The sequence below is a fragment of the Protopterus annectens genome, chromosome 3.part1 (genome assembly GCF_019279795.1).
Source record: "Protopterus annectens isolate FY-2018-M chromosome 3.part1, PAN1.0, whole genome shotgun sequence".
Lineage (NCBI taxonomy): Eukaryota > Metazoa > Chordata > Ceratodontiformes > Protopteridae > Protopterus > Protopterus annectens.
The window spans coordinates 205,798,623-205,813,878 of record NC_056732.1 but is presented as its reverse complement, the minus strand read 5'-3'; positions in this window follow the sequence as shown (position 1 = coordinate 205,813,878).

The window sequence follows — 15,256 nt, the reverse complement described above, 5'->3', positions numbered from 1 at the left end:
GAGTACAAATTTAAAGTAGCCACTAAAGCCAAAAATAACTGCAAATCTTTAACTATGTCAGGAAGTTAAGAACTAACACCCAACAATGTTCAGAGCTAGTCCATAATAATACTACACTCTCTGACCCAAAAGAAATAGCTAATATCCTAGCAAAAAAAATCTAGTGCAAATTTTACTCCACCCATAGTTATAGCTATCCCACAAGTTCACCAAGCCTAGCCACCTCCTTTAATTACTATGGAGCAAGTTTTATCAGTCCTCTCAAAAATAATATGGCTCATCTAATTTCCAAAGGCATCTCCACTGGATAAGCATATTCAAATTCAAGGGCCCCTATTTCTATTGGCTGTGGCATTCAATTTTTTTTTTTCAAGTGCATCTTTAATGTCAGATTCTATTAATTTCTGTTTGCAGTTCTGCACTTGATTCAATACATAGCAATGATAAATTAATTATATGGGCTATGCAAATAAGGATACACAGATTATTGAACATATATAGTAACAACGATTCCCTGTAAAAACTTATGTGGCTAATGGTATATTGCTCCACACCTGAAAAGAACAAGTGAGCGATATAAGAAAGATCTGATTTTCATCTGTTACATAAGTCTTTGAACAATCTGTCTGTCCCTTTTGGAAAGGAAGCTGTCAAGATTGTTAACAGTCAAATTTGATAAAGTCCAGGAAGATTAGAAATAGAGGATAGATAATCTGCTGCAATTCTGACAACCACGGTCTGTAAATACCTCTTTTTAGGAGAAAACTGAGGCCTCATCCTCCTGATTTGGTGGAAGCTCAGGTGGATGTAAAAGATCCTACAGCACCTATTAAAAGATTAGGTGAAGTTTCCTGATGCTCTGTCCAATTTTCTCCTAATAGAATAAATACCACCTCAGGTCTCTCTTAAAAAGACTCTACTTGTCTAGTGAGACTAACCCTGCCAACAAAGGATAAATTCCATCTTCCTTCACAGTGCAAAGCCTGTGGTCACTTTATCTATCCTTGACTCCAGCTCTGCCACAAAGCCCAACTCTCAAAGATTTTCACTGAGAATATTGAGAATATTGTCATTGTGCAATAGTCTGTGGTCACTTCATCCATCCTTGACTCTGATATTGCAGGAGCTCTTCCAGAAAGCCCAATGCTCAAAGATTTTCACCGAGAATATTGTCATTGTGCAATGTAAACAAATTTAACATGAAGACCCTTGCTATGTATTAACTGTAACTAGTCAAATGCATGCCTGCCATGTGCTGGAAAGTGGTTATAACATTCCTCTCAAAGCAGTAGTATTGTATTCTAAGAACCACTTAATAAGTAAGCTACTGTCCATTCTTTTGACCATTAGATTGCATTATGCATGCCAGTTATTAATTCCCTACTTTCCTGGTTTCTACATTCAGAAATGAATGAAAACCTGTTCTATTTTACGTGTCCTTGTTAATTGCCCTGTATCAGCCATAAACTTATTGTTTGCTGTAAAAATTGACCTGAGGGTGGGAAGCCTGCTACACTTCCCTATCCTACCCCCAATTCTCACCCAACTCCTGTGTGAAGAAATTGGACACTGTCATTTGTACTAGCATGTCTGGCTGAAGTTTAGTATATAATTTCAGATTGACCTGTGTATTATATGCCAGCATGACCAGCTATGATATTGTAAATAAGTTCTTACATGTTGATTTATGATCTGTTTGTACAGAATGTTTTAAAGACTTGAGAACAGTGTCCTTTTACATTTCTAACTGCACATGTTTGTGAAGAAAGATTTTAAAGGCAAACTATATCAGATTCAGCTGATCTGCAGATGATGTGACCAGAATGTTGACAATTGCTATGTGTTACTATCAGAAGGTGAAAGACAGGAAGGAACTTTAGAAAACAGCTGTTGGTTGATTTTCAAAATATGAAATGAAAATTAGAACTAGAACAGTTATGATAGTTAAGCTAGTGTATAAAAGATCCTGCTGAAGACAGTTAATCAGTTGTTAATTACAATTGTCAGTTACAGAAGTCAGTTGTCAGTTAACAGACAGTTGTGAGTTGTTCACAGATATACTGTGCAGTGAATACCCAAAAGGACTCACCAGGAACTGTAAGCCTGCCCTTGCTCCATTGTAGTAGTTTAGTTTATATCAGGGACAGTGTTCTTTAGTCAGCTAGGAAAATTATAACTTATCAGTTAGAGTTTTTCTGAATGTTGGATTTCTATCCTACAGTATAGATTTCTTTTTCCTGGTGACTGAGTTCTGTTTGTTTATTGAAAATTACTGTTTTATACTTTTAATCATTTTGGTCATTATTAAATATTTTTATTAACTTACATTGTGGTTGGTCAATTACTGTTTTCTTTAGTGATTTGAGACTTGCCTTGATAACTTCCCAGGCCTCTCCAAAAGCAAGGCTGCTTAGGAGGTAATTTTCTACTATTTATTTTAATATCTAATTTTCATAATTAGACAGCCCTTTAGAAGGGCGTGAAGGCACTCTGATTGGTGGTGGCATTACTGTATTATTTTGGAGGTGGGACACAGCTAGAAATCTGTGTCAGGCTTTCCCAGAAGTGTTTGGATATGTGAGATTTAATTTATTTAAGTGTGAGTGTATCCGAGGTCTTAAACTGGGACACATTGCTCTGAATTGTGTAATAATTGCACTTTAATCCAAACATTGTGCTTTTTTTACTCTTCTTGTCTGCAGAATTTCCTCCTTTGTGTAGAGGGATAATGTGTGATTTTTTTTTCCAAAAAGAGGGAACATGGGTTTTCTGGACTGACCTATTTATAAGCACTGAGACAGGATAGGCAATTGTTTAACTCAAACTCAAACCATGCTGTAGTTCAGCTGATGACCTTTCTACCAGGTACCTTAAAATAACAGTCCCAGGCTATAGAGCATGTTCCTGTTGGTGCTCTTATGGGAAAATTGCAAAATGTTACTTCTGTTTAAGTAGCAGTCTCACAATGGAGTCACTAGTAAGGATTGAAGCTCCTTAGTTACTGACCCAGGATAGTGGGAGAAGTCACATTATTTGGTAGCAGTTCAGTGGGATATTATCTGGAAGTCACACCCTGTTACTCTACCATTAGACTTCCCACATACACATTTCAACTATGACACCCATTCCTTATCCTTCCCCAAACAACTTTACTAGTATGATGCAAACACTTCTGTTTCTATTTTCCTCTTTTCCAGGAAACACAACTAATTAATAGCCCCAGACATTATAGCAGGACATCAAATTCCTTACTAAACTGTATCCTAGTATCAGACGCTAGCAAATTAATCACCACAGGTAAAATGCCATAGTCTCTTTCAGTAATCATGTCCCAATCTGTACAACCAGCCATCTCAGACAGCCAATCAAACTGCATGTATATGAAACAACACACACTCTGCCCAAATTTAACCCATAAATATTAATTACTACCCTATTATTTATTAACTTGAACATCCTAAAATTCCTCCCCTTAGATGCTGCTGCAAATTTATTCAAATCAAACTTTCCTAAATATTCTAAATAGCCTTGCACCCCCTAGAAGGAAGAGACGAAAAACAAATAATGCAATTTAGTTATCCAGAAGAAGTAGAATTTTAATGCAAAATACAGAAAAAAACATGGAAAGAATGGCAAAAATATAAAACACCATAATATCTCAAAAACTTCAGAATGCTCTTCAGACAAATAGATGAAAACAAAAATATACTGTAACAGCTTTCAGAACAATAGTAAAAACAATCCTAAAACATTCTAGTCAGCCAATAAAGAAATGCTACATCCCAGCTAATAATTAAACCCTAAGCTCCTCCCAACAACTTACTACTCAAAACTGCAAAACAATTCAACTCTTATTTCATAGATACTGTGGCATCCCTAACTAAAGATTTCCCAATATCTAATTCCAACCCTGCCCAACAGCCAAATGTCACTGCATATACTTTTACTTTCAAACCTATGCCCAGATCATATATAAAACTACTTAGGGTCATAGGTTCATACTAGGCTATCTGCCCTAGGGCATTTATAAGCCTAGCCAGAGTGTGTGTGACTTTCACCACCCCTTAGGATGAGAATACTATACCCATTAGTTTGCTGTGCCTCTGTCCAGCAGTGACACAGAGATGATTCCCGGGGTAAACCTACGATCTCCCATCCACTCGTCAAGATTTCTCTTGAACAGAGTCAGTGAGGGGCTCTGCCTCACATGGACTGGGATTCTGTTCCATAGTGTAGGGAGTCTCTGGGTGATGAATCTGTCCCTCCAGCACGTCCTATTTATATCCGTGTTGAGGTTTAAGTCTCTTGCTCTCGTGGCTCTGGTGGATTTGCATTTTTTGAGGTGGAGCATGTCCATTAATTCCGGGTTGGACATGGCCTTGTATGTCAGGCACAGATCACCTCTGAGCAGACGGTATGTGACTGAATAGAGCTGGAGTTTCTTCAGTCAGGCAGCATATGACATATGTTTGAGCCCCTTTATCCTTTTGGTGAGGAACTTTTGGGGTCTTTCCAACTGCTGCAGGTGTCGGGTAAGGTACATTCCGAATGGGGCGTTGTACTCAATCATTGGTCTGATATGATACAATGACCTCTCCTGATCTGGATGTGAATCCCTTCATGATCAGGTGGGCAAAGTAGAAGGTCTTCCTAACCACTTTGGCAATGTGAGTGTCAAAAGAGAGGTTACTGTCAACTTGGGTCCCCAGGTCCCTGATAACTTTTTCCGTGTTTAATGGATTACCACCTATGTGGTAATTAGGGGTTACCTTGTTTTTCCCAAAGGGTATGACTATACATTTTTTGGCATTTAGCTTAAGGCCATGGCTCTGGCACCAGTTATCCATTTCTATGAGACCTCTCTGGAGGATGTCTGTGTCTGATGGAGTGTCAATTATGGTGCCCAGTTTGCAGTCATCTGCAAATTTTGTCAGCCACAATCCCCTTATGTTTGCCTGCACTTCAGAAAAATAAATGCCGAACAAGAGGGGGCCCAGGACTGAGCCCTGTGGGCCACCGCTCATGACTGGCTTAGAGTCTGACATGGCACCAGCAACTCTAACCCTGTGGGTTCTGTCCTTTAGCCAGTTTGCAACCCATCTTGTGACATATGGGTTTACATCTAAGCTGGTGAGCTTTTCTATGATGCCCGAGTGGGGTATTGTGTCGAACGCTTTTGCTAGGTCAAGGTAGGCTGTGTGAACTGCCTTACCCTCATCAATGGCCTTAGTGACTGTTTCGAAAAAGTCGACCAAGTTCAAGAGGCAGGATCTGCCCTTGACAAAGCCAAATTGGGTAGGATCCAGTGTCTGTAGGTCCCCAATGTCTTTATTTATGAGTTCCATTATGATCCTCTCCATAGCTTTGCAGACAAGGCTCGTCAAGCTTATGCGGCGGTAATTTCCAGGGTCCGTAGAAGCACCGCCTTTGTGGAGTGGGACCACAGTTGCCGTTCGCCATTCTTTGGGTACGTATCCTGTAGTAAGGCTAAGATTAAACAGCAGCCTTATGTGTGGGTTTAGTTCCTCATTGAGTTCATGTAGCACACAGCCGGGGACACCGTCCGGTCCCATTGATGCTGTGTTTTTGCTTTAGAGAGAGCAGCTCTCACCTGGGCATCTGAGATGTTTGGGAGGCTAGACTCTGGTGGGATAGATATTTCTCCTTTTGGGGAGGGAATGAGAAATTTGCACTGAACCTGTCTGCCAGTATGTTGGCAATGTCTGTGGGTTCAGTGATTTTTGTATCATTTTGGACTAATTCTGAGCATATCTGGGAGTTTCCACCCAGGTTTCTAACATAGCTAAAGAAGGCCTTATGATTGTCTTTTGTGTCTTTAGCGATTTTTCTCTCAAAGTTGGCCTTGGATGATTTTATGAGTGATCGTAGTTTTTTGCTAGTATTGATCAGAGATGCCTTCCCTTTTAGGGATTTTGCTCTGTCATGTAGTAGCTTTCTCCTCTTGTTGTAGAGTTTGTTTATGGCTGGGGTCCACCAGACCAGGCGCCTGCCTTTGGTGGAAAGGGTCTTGATTTTATTAGGGATTGCTTGATCCATACATTCCTGGAGGTGCTCGTACTCTTAAACAAACTCAAACCATGCTCTAGTTTAGCTGATGACCTTCCAAGCAGGTATCTTAAAATAGCAGCCATACCATTGCCTATCCTGTCTCAGTCCTTACAAATAGGTCAGTCCAGAAATCCCATGTCCCCTCTTTCAGGAAAAAAAATCACACATTATCCCTCCACACAAAGGAGGACATTCGGTAGACAAGAACAGCAAAAAAAAAAAAAAAAAGGCATTCCTTCTACTGACACACTAACCAGGTGGCCAGATGCACAATATGCCTCCCCTCCCTTCTGTCCCAGCCATCCAGGTCCCATTCTCTGTCAACCTATTTTATTAAAAAAGGTCTTCTTTCAAATTGTAAATGTAGCAAACACTAGCTACAGTTTCTACCCTGCCTGCAATGGCATTATGACACACAGTTTATATTCTGCTTACATGCAGTGATACATCACTCAGGTTTTAGTAAAAAAAAAAAAAAACAGCAGTTGCTATAGCTTAGACTACATACAGTGTTCAAGTTTGACTGCAAATGCAATTTACTGCTTTTAAAACCCTGTATTGCATTAAAGAAAGATCAGGATTAGTTGATCATGCTCTAATCACTTTGCACCCAACGTAGTGCTACACTACTGTATATAAGTATTTAATGTAAACAGACACATACACAAGTCACACTCACTTACACATATGTGGACACACACACACACACACACACACACACACACACACACACACACACACACACACACACACACACACACACACACAAAGATTCACATGCAGAGGCAGAAACATTCAGACTTACACATATATACACAGAAACACAAATGAATGCACACCCTTAGACATGTGTGGAAACAGACACAGATAGACACATGCACTCACAAACAAACATGCTCAGCAATTACAGCCATTTTTTGGGAGGTTGGCATAATGGTTAAGGTGTTTACCTTACAGACACAAGGCACAGGGTTTGATTCTCACCTGGGGTAATTGGCTAGGCTTAAAATGTCCCACAAGGGCAGTTAGCCTAGTATGAACCTATTAGGTACATCTCCTCCCTGTTATTATCAAATGAATGAAAAAATCATACATTGCAAATTATTGCAACCCCCCAACTCTTCCTTCTTTTGAAGAATGTCTCCTGATTTGACTCCTTTAATTTATGGTAAACTGCTTTGGATTTCAGTTACCCAATAAAGCCAGACATTATAGTTTAATATTTCTTATTTTTCAAATAATGCATGTTGATGAAAAGCCTCTTCGGATCAGAATTCTTAAGGAAAGAAGTTGAGATGTATGCACTCTTCCTCTCTCTCTTTATCTCTGTCTATATCTCCCTCCCTCCATCTCTCTCTGTTTCACACACACACACACACACACACACACACACACACACACACACACACACACACACACACACACACACACACACACACACTACCTCTCTCTTGCAGCTTTTTTAAAACTGCGTTGTGAGATTTAAGTAAAACAGTAAGTCCTTGTAATTACTATTACAGTAACTTTTGTTAGTTCAGTTATTTTTACCTTTTTTGTTATTTTATGCTTGCTAAAAGCAAAGCTGCATTTAGTGAATGTAGGAGGCCATTTACTTTTTTGTTTTATCTCAGCTTCACTGCAGCGTAATATGCTGTAATGAAGCAGTGGACTTATTTATTATTAAGCATTGCCTGTATATTAACATCCTGTTTCTTCCCTAACCAGGGGTAAATATATTCTCTTTACCCATTGTCTAAAATTTAATAAAGTAGCACTTCAACTATATAATTCACTATACAAGTACAATCGTAGAAGAAAAATACTTTCTTGCTACCTAGATGAAGAATCAACTCAAAATGCCAACTAAGTGATTTTAGACCATATGCTCTATGTGCAGTCTTCTGGAGCTTTTAAATTAAGACAACAAGCAAGTATTCCAACATGGAAAACAAATGAACCAATAGAAAATATCTAGGAGTTCAGCCAAAAATGCCCATTTCCAGAATACAGTAGTAGAATGTTATGCAATAGATAATACAACTGTAGAAATAATGGAAAAATAAAAATGTTATTATTTACATACCTATACCAGAACTTTAACAGTGAAATTGTCTGAAAGCAGGTTCAGACAACATGTATTCATTTATGGATATAGACAAAATTATAGAGCTATACAAAGAAACAGACTCTATGTGGTACTTAAAGTAAATACCAAAGTCATAAATGGAGAAAAAAAAAAAAAAAAGTGGGTAGCTCATTGTCAAGGCTGCCTTGTTGCTCATCATTTATGGATGCAGATGCTGGGACAAACAATCAGTTCTGGGTCCCTCTTTGTCTGTGCTTTTCTACAGTCATTTGTTGGAAAGGAACTGTAAGATTGTTTCTTCAGAGACACGATGATACATGAAATCATATTAAGTCAGGCTCAGCAGTACTACAAATAAACATTTGTTGTCTGAGGTTCACAGTAGCGATGAAACTGGTAAATGTTGTGCTGCCTCTGAGTTAGTAACCCAGAAACAGACTTGTAATATTCTTAGTAATACACAGTCACCCCATTGTTCTATATAACACCTGTCAGATCTATTCTTTCCATGAATTTTACAGGTTTGACAAACAAGTTGTTTTTTCAGTAGACTTGACTTTTCATTTGGAGCTGATTACCCCCCTCCATCTTAGGGCAATTTAGCTTCTTTATATAGGACTGTGTACATGCTTATAATTTCTGTACTTCCTACTGGCCACTATATTCAATTGCCATTCCTTAGTCATTTCCTTTTTGTCTCTGCAATAACCTTTAATAGGACTAATTAAACCTTGTTATGTTGCTGTGTTGAAACCTGGTGAGATACAAATTGCTAATGCTAAAGTGTGCACAGTATTTACATATACCTTAACACTGCATTAGCCAAATGTTTCTTTTTATTATTGTACTGGTTACCAAATATCCTTATTTGTCTATTGCTTTACATTTTTATTGCTGTTACATTATTATAGTAGTTGATATACTGTTTGCTTAGAAATATATACAATCACCGTCTGTCAATGAGTGAGTGTAGACAGAAGAATTGAAAATACACCCAGTCTGTAATACTTTGAATGTGGGTAAATTCCCCTTTCCCCAGTGTGTGTGCAGTCTCAGAACTGATTATATTAGTTAAGATAGTGCAGGGGGTGGCTTTTCCTCCTACATAAAACACATATTCTAGTTCCATGTCAAATTAATTTTAACAAATTTCAGAGGGATTTTTAACTCATGTCTTTACCATAATAGCAAAAGCAAAGGCTTATCATAAGAGCAAGCTGCTTTTGCTCACTGGTGGTATATTTCTTTAATCCCTGGTCTGATTTTTATAGACTATTACTTAGCCATCCACAGCAGTTCACCTCTGCATCCCATTATACTTTATACTTGTGACTTTCCCCCCATTGTTTAATATGTGACTTATCCCCCTTCTCTAATATAGCCACTATGCAGATGGTGAGATAAATGGGATAATCTCCTAAATTTTTCCTAGTTGACAAAGGAGAAACCCACAGTCCTGCACTGTATCCTTTCCTGTTCACTGACTTCCTCTGAGACACAACATTACTTTGGTGGAATTAGCCTTTATCAATTATAATGATGAATCTACCCTACTTTGGTGGAATTAGCCTTTATCAATTATAATGATGAATCTACCCTACTTTGAGTTGGCAGCTCATTAACTTCGTGTCAGTCCAATATTCTGCAAGGTTTTCTGGCCTTGCGTGTACTTGAGGATATGCCTATCCTTAAATGTCTCAAAATCCAAAACAAGTAGCTTAGATATGCACTCTGCCTTTGAATTAATGTTTTTGTGAATAAGGGAAGCATGATTGCTACAACTGATATTGTTTTATACCTTGACGTCTGCCCTGAGAATTCTCTTAATTTTTTTTTCTCCAAGTAACTCAAAATAAATAAATAAATAAATAAAAATCGAGCCAGGTCTTAGTATTTTTCTATACTGAGCCATTCCTTTCTTAACCAAGAATCATGTGCTAGACTTATCAACTTAGCTCTTCTACCTAGAATGTTTTATGCTGCAGTTGTGTATAATTGCCTGTTTAACTTACTCACAGAGAAACTTGAAAAGGAAAATGTTCTTCTTTGCCCTCCTGGAGTATACACTGCTATTGTTCTTAAAATCCCTGGTCTGGATTACGTTAACTACTTCACAGAAATCATTCCACCAAAACTTTCTCATCAAGCCTTTGTAGGACATCATCAGACTTCTACTTAGATAATATGCACCTTCCATGAACTTAATGAAAGTCTCACTATAACATCATGGATTAAAAGTGGCTTTAAGAACTGTTTGTTTAGCATGCACTTTCCTGTGCTAGGATCTCTCTCCCTGTATACAGTGGAAATAATGACATGCATTACGTGCTAAAACAAAGGACCAAATCTTAGTTCATCAACAATTAGTCCTTTAGCTCTACTAAAGTGCTTGATTAAAAGCCCCTTCAGCACCTTGATAAGTTATAGCCTCCTTGCTAATGTTCATCACTAACCTCTGCTCATCTGCATCACTGCCATCTCCTAAGCAGCCTTCCATCTCATCTTCAGCAGTATCCTGCCCTACCCTGTCTTCTTCCTCCTTCCTTCTACTTTTGTCTCTCTCTTCTCTTGACTCGTGTCTTTTAACATTTTGCCTTCAGTCTTCACCTTCTTTTCCGTCTCAGTTTCTTCTTTGTAATTTAAATAAACAATTCTTCTTTTTGGCTGAAACCTTTATTTCCCTCCCCCTTCTAATCCCATCATCAATATTAATGTACTTGCTCTTTCCCTTTGATGCTCACATTTCTTCTTATGCTAGGTTGTCTCATCTTGGGGTTCTCCATTGCATTATGCATATAATTTGTGTACATCTACTTCATTTTTTATTTGCCATGCCATATCCTTTGTTTTTTAAATTTGTGTGCGGTTTACCTGCATCGTCATTGTATTTTTCAGTGTACTATAATCTGCCTGTAGAATTACTAAATTGATTTAGGTAATGGTGCATTTGGCCTATATTTTGAAATTATACTATTTTTTGAGCATTTCTTTCTGGGCATCCACTGTAAACTTATCTGGGGTAGTCAGATGCCTCATTACCAAAATATAAATAATATATTAAGCTTAGCCAAAGTATGTACAAACACAAATCTTTGCCACAACACCTTAAGAGTAAATTTAAGTGCCTTATGAATACTTCCTATACAGCTTCACTGCTTTCTTTAAACAATTATTAGCAGGTTTTTTTAATGGGAAATGTAGCACACATATTGAAAGAATGCTGCTAAGCAACTACCACAGAACAAATGTAGAAACAGTATTGTCTGCTAATAAAATATCATAATTATATGAAATTTAAGCACATCGTCTGATGGGACACGGTAATTTCAACTATAATATGAATATGTGAAGTGTTCACTAACCTTTACCAGTTTAATGAGATTATGTTAAATCAGTGCTTGAACTCCATGCTTTTTGTTAGCCTCTGCTTTTAATAGTTTTCATTCATGTTTTTAATTTCTTGCGTTTCTTAATAACCTGTCATGAAACTATAATTACACTTAACTTTAGGTGGTTTTCTATTGAATGATATCATATATTTACACCCTACTCTTATTTTCAGAAGCTATTTCATATTATTTGATTGTCTATGAATAATAATTTCTTTCATTATGGGACAGCAGGTGAAACTCAAGTGAGTAGATTTTGCATCTCAGAACTTGTTATTAATGTTTGCAGTCTCTGCAGTCATGGGAGAGTAAACCACAGTGCCCACACATTTTAATCAGTCTTATCAGTTTCTTATCAGCTAAGATTCTCTGCAGAGATGCTTTCTGATGCATAATTCTTCTGAAATAGTCATAGGTTATATTTTGTAGGCTTGATAAAACCACCATGCTAGCTAGTTTTGCTATTTAATCATGATGAAAGGAATATTTTAATCTATGTTAGTTCACCTCCAAACCCAGAAATTTTATCTGTAGCCATAATTCACAATTTATATATCTTAAGAGAAAAAATTATTGGTAATACTTGTAGGCCATTAGTTGTAACAAGGTAAAGATAGATACTGAAGCTGTGTAACAGTCATCTTTTTTATTAGTTTCTTATGCCTGTTCCTAAACCAGAGAAGCATGATTTTAAGATGTAGCCAAACTCCATGAATACAAGACAGGTTAGTGCTGTAACCAAAGCTACACTGACTGGCCAACTGTTGGGTTTCTGTGTGATCTCAATGAATGCGTTAACACATTTAAGTAAGAAATGTCACTAAAAATATTCATAATTACATGCCAACACCTGGCTTCCTTACACCGTGTTGAGTACAAACTGGATGAGGTTACATCTGCACATGCTCAGCTTAGTGATGCTAAACTCCCCAGTTGCTGTTTTCCTTGCGAAATCATTGTTATTGTAGTTCCTAAGTGTGCAGCAACAGTGACTGAACAGATTTCCCTTTTCTTCATGTTGCTGTAGCTGTCGGACTTGATATGTAATTTGGGGGCGGGGTGGGGAGTAGGGAAAGTGAAACGTTTTTGAAGGAGATTTTTCAGATGGACAAGCGCACAAAGGAGAGCTCATTGAAATCAACTTTCAGTGATGGCTGTTGCAATTGTCTCCACTGTTGTGCAACCATGGAGTTGGTATATGTAAGTTAGGGGAGCATGGGGGGGTCTCTTCAATTTGGAGCTTGCCCTCCTGCAAAAAAAGTGTGTTCTGTTATTTACTGAAAGTGGATTTCAGTGATATTTCTTTTTCAAGTTAATGTCCATCAGAGAAATATTGTTTAATCTATCATTATGAATCTGGAGATTGCACCTGCAAAAAAAAAAAAAACATATTTGACATTTTTTATCAAGTTGAACTCCCAACCATTTACACTTGGTGAATTAGTTCTTTTCTGAACTGTAGCTGAAAAACTCAAAGCTGTGGAAGCACCCCAGATTTACTTTTCCCACAGACTTAATTTGAAATTAAGAATGTTTTTAATTATTTGGCAAGAAGAATATTTAAGAGAAATACTGTCAAATGTTATTTATTTATTTTATTATTTATTTTAGTTAACATTTGTTAACCGGGAAAGTCTGACTTGGAATGAAGCCAATTTTCAACGGAGGCCTGGGAGAAACGCTCCAGATGCATGTCTTTGTGCAATGTGTCCAAGCTTTCTCTGCAAAATGTAAGCATTTCCATTAAACTCTACACATTTCTTATACAATGTAATAATACCTAGGCATACTGCCAAATGCCATAATTTCTATTCCCCAGTTGCTATTTCTTAATTTATTTCATTGTTTGTTAAATTAATAGAAGAACTGATCAATCTGGACCCTTTTCAACTGTGACCCAAGTTACAGGCAAAACCGAGGATATAAAACACATCAGAAACAGTACAATAGTATGCCTTTAAGTATAGTTACATTCTCAATATACTAAATGCACTTAATCTCTCTTGACTGAGTAATAAGCTAGAAGCAGTGTTTCCAGCTGATGCATGTAAACACAAACACAAACCAAATGAGCAAGAAAGTTGTCTTACCTAGATGGACTAGATAAGGTCCATTACACAAGGATTGACGTTATTTACAGAGAATTCTCATACTTAATTTGAGCACTACACTGCAAAGCGGCTGTAAAGTGTTATGGGCTAGATGAAAGCAGTGCACTGGCACACTGTCACAAAATACAGCTAACATGGCCTGCAAATATTCCAGTAAAATGGGAAGATAAGAAGGCAACATGAGTGAAAGCATCAAAATACAGTTTAATTTTCATTTAACAAGTTACAGAACAGTTATCAGACATAACAAGCAGGAAGTTAAACTACTGTATATGCTGTTTGTAAATACTGCTAGGCAGCCATGTGTGCAACAAATGCATGCCAAAGTACCAGAAAGCATTTACTTATCTCCATAAAAACAATGCAAAGGAGTACTTCTCCCTATGATACAAACAAAGATTTCAGACCTCCAGCTAGCACTACAGCCTTTGACTGTTAAATTGAGGGGTGAGTGCTATTTTATCAAGCTCCTGTATCTGCGTGTAATCTGTGAGTGTTAAACTGAATCTGTACACACTGAATATTAGAACTATCTATAAAATACTTGTTATACAGTTGAACATACTCTGTATGCTCTTCTCTATTTACTCTTTTTGCATCATTAAATAAAAACCTACAAATAACCAGGCTTGGGACAAATTATGTACTGGCGCTCCATGAATGTAGACCTGACATGCGGCATATTACTAGTGAATATAACTTTTTGACAGTGTGCTTGTGCATTTATTTTCTCATTAAAAAAGATTGTTGTCTGTAGTTAGCATGATTGACAAGGACATAGTTTCTTGTCGAGCTATTAAAACCGTGTGTATGGTTAATTTCATATGATGGAAATGATTCTCAGTTCTTGGTTCCAAACTGTGGGAATATCTCCCTTCTTTTCTTAAATATCATTCCTCTGACCCCATTTTCTGTTAACAAATAAAAGCACATTTCAAGAATCTAGGAAAATGAAGCTGCTGTCTCTCTGGTCTTATAACTTAGCCACTTCATTGCCTTCTTCTGTCTGCATACCTCACTCTCAGATGTGATTCTTTCTGCATGCCAGCATAAATTGTGTTTTTTTTTTTCAGTCACTCTGTATATGAGGTTATTCATCTATTGCCTTTATGCCATCAAGCTAACCATGATATTCATGTTGTGCATAATAATATGTATATATTGTATTTTGTCATTCACTCTGTATTTAATGTCATGTGTCATGTTTTCTCCAGTCTGAGACTGAAATGGGTCCAATGAGATCAGTGCACTACCCTTGTTAACAAATTCAGCATAAATAAAAAAATAAATAGTTTGCAATTCTACTCTACTAATAATAATGACAGAGTTTTTCTGTGACCACCTTTATATATAATTATTTGTTGGTGCTGTATTCCTGGATGTCTTACACTGTATTCATGGATGTCTTACACTGTTATCATCAGTTATTCTAACCACATCTTAAAACGATCTTTTCCCACAATATGCTTAGTGAATGACGGTATGAAGGTCTTAATGATTTAAAATGAGATTACTTAAATCCCAAGGACAGGTTTCTAAGTCAAGTGCTATAGAAAGAAATATTCAAATCAATTGTCTGAAGAGTAAGATAGAAAAGTGAC